The sequence below is a fragment of the Streptopelia decaocto genome, assembly GCF_964273445.1.
Source record: "Streptopelia decaocto genome assembly, chromosome: 10".
NCBI lineage: Eukaryota > Metazoa > Chordata > Aves > Columbiformes > Columbidae > Streptopelia > Streptopelia decaocto.
Window position 1 is genome coordinate 19933644 of NC_138665.1, and position 5089 is coordinate 19938732.

Here is a 5089-nt window from a genome sequence, read left to right on the forward strand (position 1 = left end):
GCAGATAATGTACCATTCCCTGATGGGCAGATGGGGCAGGGAGTTTCCCTTAACAAACAAGAAATCCTGGCTTAGCAGATGCCTGGGCAGACAAAACTCTCTCCCCGTTACCTCCTGCAGGACGAGTTTTGGGATAAACTCCAGTGTAAGCAAAGAGAACCAGGTGGATGCTGCTTTGGCTTTGTAGTGGGTGAAAATGTGCTTTTCTTCGTGCTCATTTGCAGAGAGGGTCCGAAGCAGCCACCAGAGGCCAAACCAGCACCTAGACCTGCTGTTTGCCAAAAAGAAACAGAACGATTGTTTTAAAGAGAACGCTACAAACCTGCTTTTACAATCAATCGACCTCGACCGCCCTGTGCTCCCTGTCAGCGGCCGCTCAGGACGGGCATCCCCTCCCTGTAAACCACAGGAGGTATGAGCTCTATTTCTAATACCAGCGGCACGTCCAACTTATTTAGAAGCCTCCAATGGTCTTTTTTTCCTCAGGCTGTAAAAGTCTTTCTTTTTTCAGCACTCGTGATCCTATAGCATATTGTCATTCAGGGTTTTTTAACCCCACGCCATTTTTGCCAGTTGTGAGGCCAAATTCTGACGCCACAGGCTGGGAAATTCAGAACGGGGTGTGTGCAGGACCCGTAGCTGGAGCTCATTCTCGCGCTGAATCCTAATTTAGCCTTTGTTTTCCCCTTTTCCACTGTGCTCTGACTTCTCCCCTATGGCGGGAGGGAGAGCACTGGGCTCTTTACCCTTCACGTTGAGCAGCGGAGGACAGGACCTGATTAACGGGGGCAAATGAGCAGCAAACCTGAAGGAAAGTGCATCAGATTTTAAAACACCATCAGTGTAAGCAATAAAAGTTCTTAGAAACGGCACCGAAAGCAAACGTGAGGGACGAGCAGCCCGACCGGCGGCTCTGGGCTCACAAAGCCATCTCCTCCTGCACGGGTTGGCAAGAACGGGGAATCAACCCCATCGCTCCCAAAGTCTGAACTTCAGCTTCTGCAAGTGGCCACAGGTACTAACAAGTATTCAGTGTATTTGCAGACTTCACTTGAGGGTGAAATGTGCCCGTTTCTGTCCTGTCCAGGCGGCTTCTTACGCTCCGGAGGAAGCCGGGCTGCTCTGGAGCAAAGCGAGGGCCCTCTTAGTTCAATAGATACATGGCAGAGGGATGTTCACCAGGCTGTTGGGGAGAAGGTAGCAAAAACACGTTATTTCAGTCATCCATAAAAACCCTCTGCTTGCAGGAATGCTGCTGCACGTCTCTGTTAGGGATGCCAAAGACTAAACAGAGTTGATTTGTGGTTTATCCCATTGCAATCCCTTTATTTGCATGGAGCGCGTCTCTGTGATGTTCTGCTTGATTTTAACCTCGACAGGGCTCCAGGCAGCGCCCGTGAACCCCCCAATAATGCCGGTGGGACCGAGGGCAGGAGGAGCAGCACCACCCCGGGTCAGTGTTTTGGGAATCACCATCAGGCCCAGGCAGGAGCTTCCTGCAGATATTTTGTCTGGCGAACTCGAGGGGGTATTATTAGCCATCAGAGCTTGCAAAGCGCCTCTGTGATAGTCCTCCTGCATCGAGGCAGACAGAAAGGAGCAAAACATCGTAGCTGTGGCCGCGCCATCTCCAAGGAACATCTTAATCTTGATCCAGGTATCTCACTTGCTTTGTCTCACCAAAGTGTTCTTTGGGCAGCAATCAGAAGAATGCCCAGCCCCCCAAAAACAAACCGTAACACTGATCATGACAACTTAGTGTTGAGCATTAGGCAAGAATTCAGACCAGAGAAGCCCAACAGCTGAAGTTTTAATCCCAAATTTAGTTCAAATCTACACACACATACACAAAAACAAATGCTTCAAGCCCTGGTTTCCCTGGAAAACTGGTATCTTGACCAATGACCAGCCGTTTATCCAAACTACAAAGCTGATGTCAGTGCAAACCAACCCCGCCGCACCCTCCCGGGGTTGTCGGCAGAGGGAAGGGACTTGGGGCTGTTGGAGAAAACAGTAAATTGGGGGATTTGTTTGTTTATTTTTATTTTGTGTTAAACTCCAAGGGCTTTTAAGTTCGGAACAGAAACACTGCAGAACAGCATCACCTTTACCATCCTAGCTTACATAAACGCAGTTTAGGCTCCTTTTGGATGAAGGGATCTATATTTATATCCTCATGGCTTTTATGATTGTTTTTGCTGTATTTTATATATAAATACAAACGTACTTGTCCAAGGGCAGTGGTGAAAAGGCAGCTACACTGGAGGTGAACAGACCCCAATGTTGCCAAGACATTTTCTCCCCTCCTCTCCCAAAGATTTAGGACCAGGGTCCGTTTTCCCAGCAGGTTCCTCCAGAGAGGCACTGACAATGTTTTATCCATCAGAAGGAGGATTTTAAAGCCTTTAATAAGGCGGGGGATTAGCAAAGCTCGTTGAGTGATGCTGTGACAAATGTCCTACCCTGCCTGTGTGCCCCAGGCTGCTGGCACTGTTTGGGGGGAAAAAGCTGAAATAACTGCAAAGAGGGGAATTGAAAAGCATATTGCTTCATAATTTTATGAAACAAGAGTCCTGTAGTTCTCTCAAACGTGTGCTCTGTGTTCCTGGTGTTAAAGAAATGGCTGGAATAGACACCAAGGACACGCGTGTAGGTGGGAGAAGGATCCGGGTTCTGCTGCCAGGAGTCCCTCCTGGGGTGACTGACCATGTTTGATCATCCACAGGTACAAATATTTCATTTTTGGAGGGTTTTACTCAGCTCCATTTCATAGAAACACAGAATGGTTTGGGTTGGAGGGAACCTTCCCAGCTCCCCAGTGCCCCCCCTGCCATGACAGGGACATCTTCACCAGCTCAGGTTGCTCAGAGCCCCGTCCAGCCTGGCCTGGGGTATCTCAGGGATGGTTCATCTACCCCCTCTCTGGGCAGCCTGGGCAGTGTCTCCCAGCCCTGCGATGGGGTTTTCTTTGCACCAGCTGTGACGTGGGGCTCAGTGCGTGGTGGCCAGGACGATGTTCAGCTCCCCAGAGCAGCAAAGCGTTTGGCTCGGGGGTCTCCCACCAGTTCCCGGCAGACAGCAGCTCAACACATCCCTCTTCCAGCAGAAAACTGTCCTCACTCACTGCCGGGCTTATCTCACCCCCATTAGCACAGCAAAGGTGTCACCGCTAACGAACTCAGGCTCGTTAACTTCCCTGTTAAGCAGGGAGTGACTGTTCTTCCCAGCGTGTAAATGCAGAAGTGAGGCAGAGCACCCACCTGAAGTGTTCCTCCTGAGCTCACCAAATTTTTTGAGGCCAGATTTTGGGGTTTTTTTTCCTGCTTTCTCATGCAAAAAAAGGGTCCTTATTCATTTTCAGTGGAGAAAGACACCTTGTGAGCCACCTCAGGCCAATCATTGCTTTAGACCTTCTCCTCTGCTCCCCGGGGATGGGGAGCTGGATCCACCACAACCTCAGGATGGAGAGCACTAGCCCTGCACAAATCACTATAATAGATTGCAACAATGGATGCAACGTGGAGGTTTCCTCCAGGAGCCAATATTTGTATTCTTCACAGCTGCATCTTCTCCTTTCTTTTTTTCTTTACAGCCTGAAGTGCTCCCAAGTGCTTCACGCCATGCGGCTGCTTCTTGTTTGCATCAAAGACCCAATTCAGTGCCGCTCTGCGCCTTGACAGACGGTGTGTGCTGCTGCAAACAGATTGAAAATGCTTGTCGGAAGGTGTGATGAGCCTCTTCTGCACGGACACCGACCCGGCGTGAAGGAGACGGGGATCCAGCTCCGCCGTGCCGCTGCGGCTGGAAGAGCCGCCCCCAGCACCGAGCAGGGCCTGCGCTTCGACAACCGGGAAAACATATAAACAATTATATTAAAAAAGAATGGAAACAATAACGAGGAATTGGGTTATTGTAGGAGAGAGAGAGTAAAAGAGGTTGTTTGGGGACAGCGAAGAAAATGCCAGCTAGGAAAGAAATAGCGCTCTGAGGAAAGACAATGGGGAAGTGGAGTGGAACAATTGAGAAGCCACGTCAGAGCGGAGCAGGGGGATGGAGCAGCTGCTCCTGAAGGTGAAGCTGCAGCAGCGCACGCAGCTCGGGGTGCAAATAGATCTCTTTGTGTACGTAGTTAAACTGAGATGTCCGCGCGGTGTCGGGAGGGAGGCGGGTTTTGCTCCCTAAATGTGAAGTGGGGGGTAGAAAATGGGCAGGAGGCAGAAAGATGAGGGAACCTGCACCAGTTGGTGGGAGGTGGGAAACCTGCACCCCATGCGCAGCAGGAGAGAAAACACAGCAAACCAAGGGAAAAGTGTCAAATTATGCTGGACATGAAAATATTTGGGGATTGCATCAGGCCTGTGTTGCTGATGGTTCACCTGCAGCTCGTCCACCTGTGACATTTAGACCAAGTTAAAGAAGAGAGCAGTATTTCAACAACTGAAGTCTCAGCCTTTTGTCTGACAGAAAAAGTCGGTTCCAAAAGTGGAACATTTCAATGAAGACTCTAATTTTGTTACAATTCAGATTGATTTTGCCTGCTTGCTTTCCTTTTTGTCCTTCCCCTCCGCTTTGTTCCTCGGGAACTGGCTCCGATGTTTCGCTCTCCAAAGCCCCTTTGCAGTTGAGTCGGATGCAGCAGGAACCGAGTCCCTGCCCAGGAGCAAACCCGCTCCTTCCAAATCCCCGTCTTTGGGATAAAAACACGGGACCCAGGTGCTTCAGCATCTTGCAAATTTTATCTTGATGCAAAGCAATAGCAAAGAATGTCAATTATGTTCTTTTAAAACATTTTCACTCTGGTTTATAAGAGCTGCTGGTTAATTCATTTTAGTTTTCTTCTTTTCTTGCTAGAGCATGTCCAAGCATCTCCGGCTCTAATGTGTTTAAATTATGGTTGTTTTGGACACTTCTGAGGATTTAGCTACTTCAGTTAGTAGCACTATAACTATTTCCACATCAGGCCAGGCAAACAGACCCGACTTTGCTCCACTGGCTGTGTCTTCACTCTGTATTTGACCTTCCCACCCTCGAAATGTCCTGTGGGATGCTGCACCACCAGGGATGGAGCTCTTCAGCCTGTTTGTTTGTT

The 5089-nt window shown here is 49.4% G+C and overlaps 1 long non-coding RNA gene across 1 annotated transcript; it reads left to right on the plus strand.

The window, feature by feature from the left end:
- Positions 1–228: 228 nt before the first annotated feature.
- Positions 229–3811, plus strand: LOC309444293. The gene is made up of 3 exons (XR_014184983.1): positions 229–412; positions 1380–1657; positions 3593–3811. It is a non-coding gene; the product is annotated as an uncharacterized lncRNA (long non-coding RNA).
- The last annotated feature ends 1278 nt before the right edge of the window (positions 3812–5089 follow it).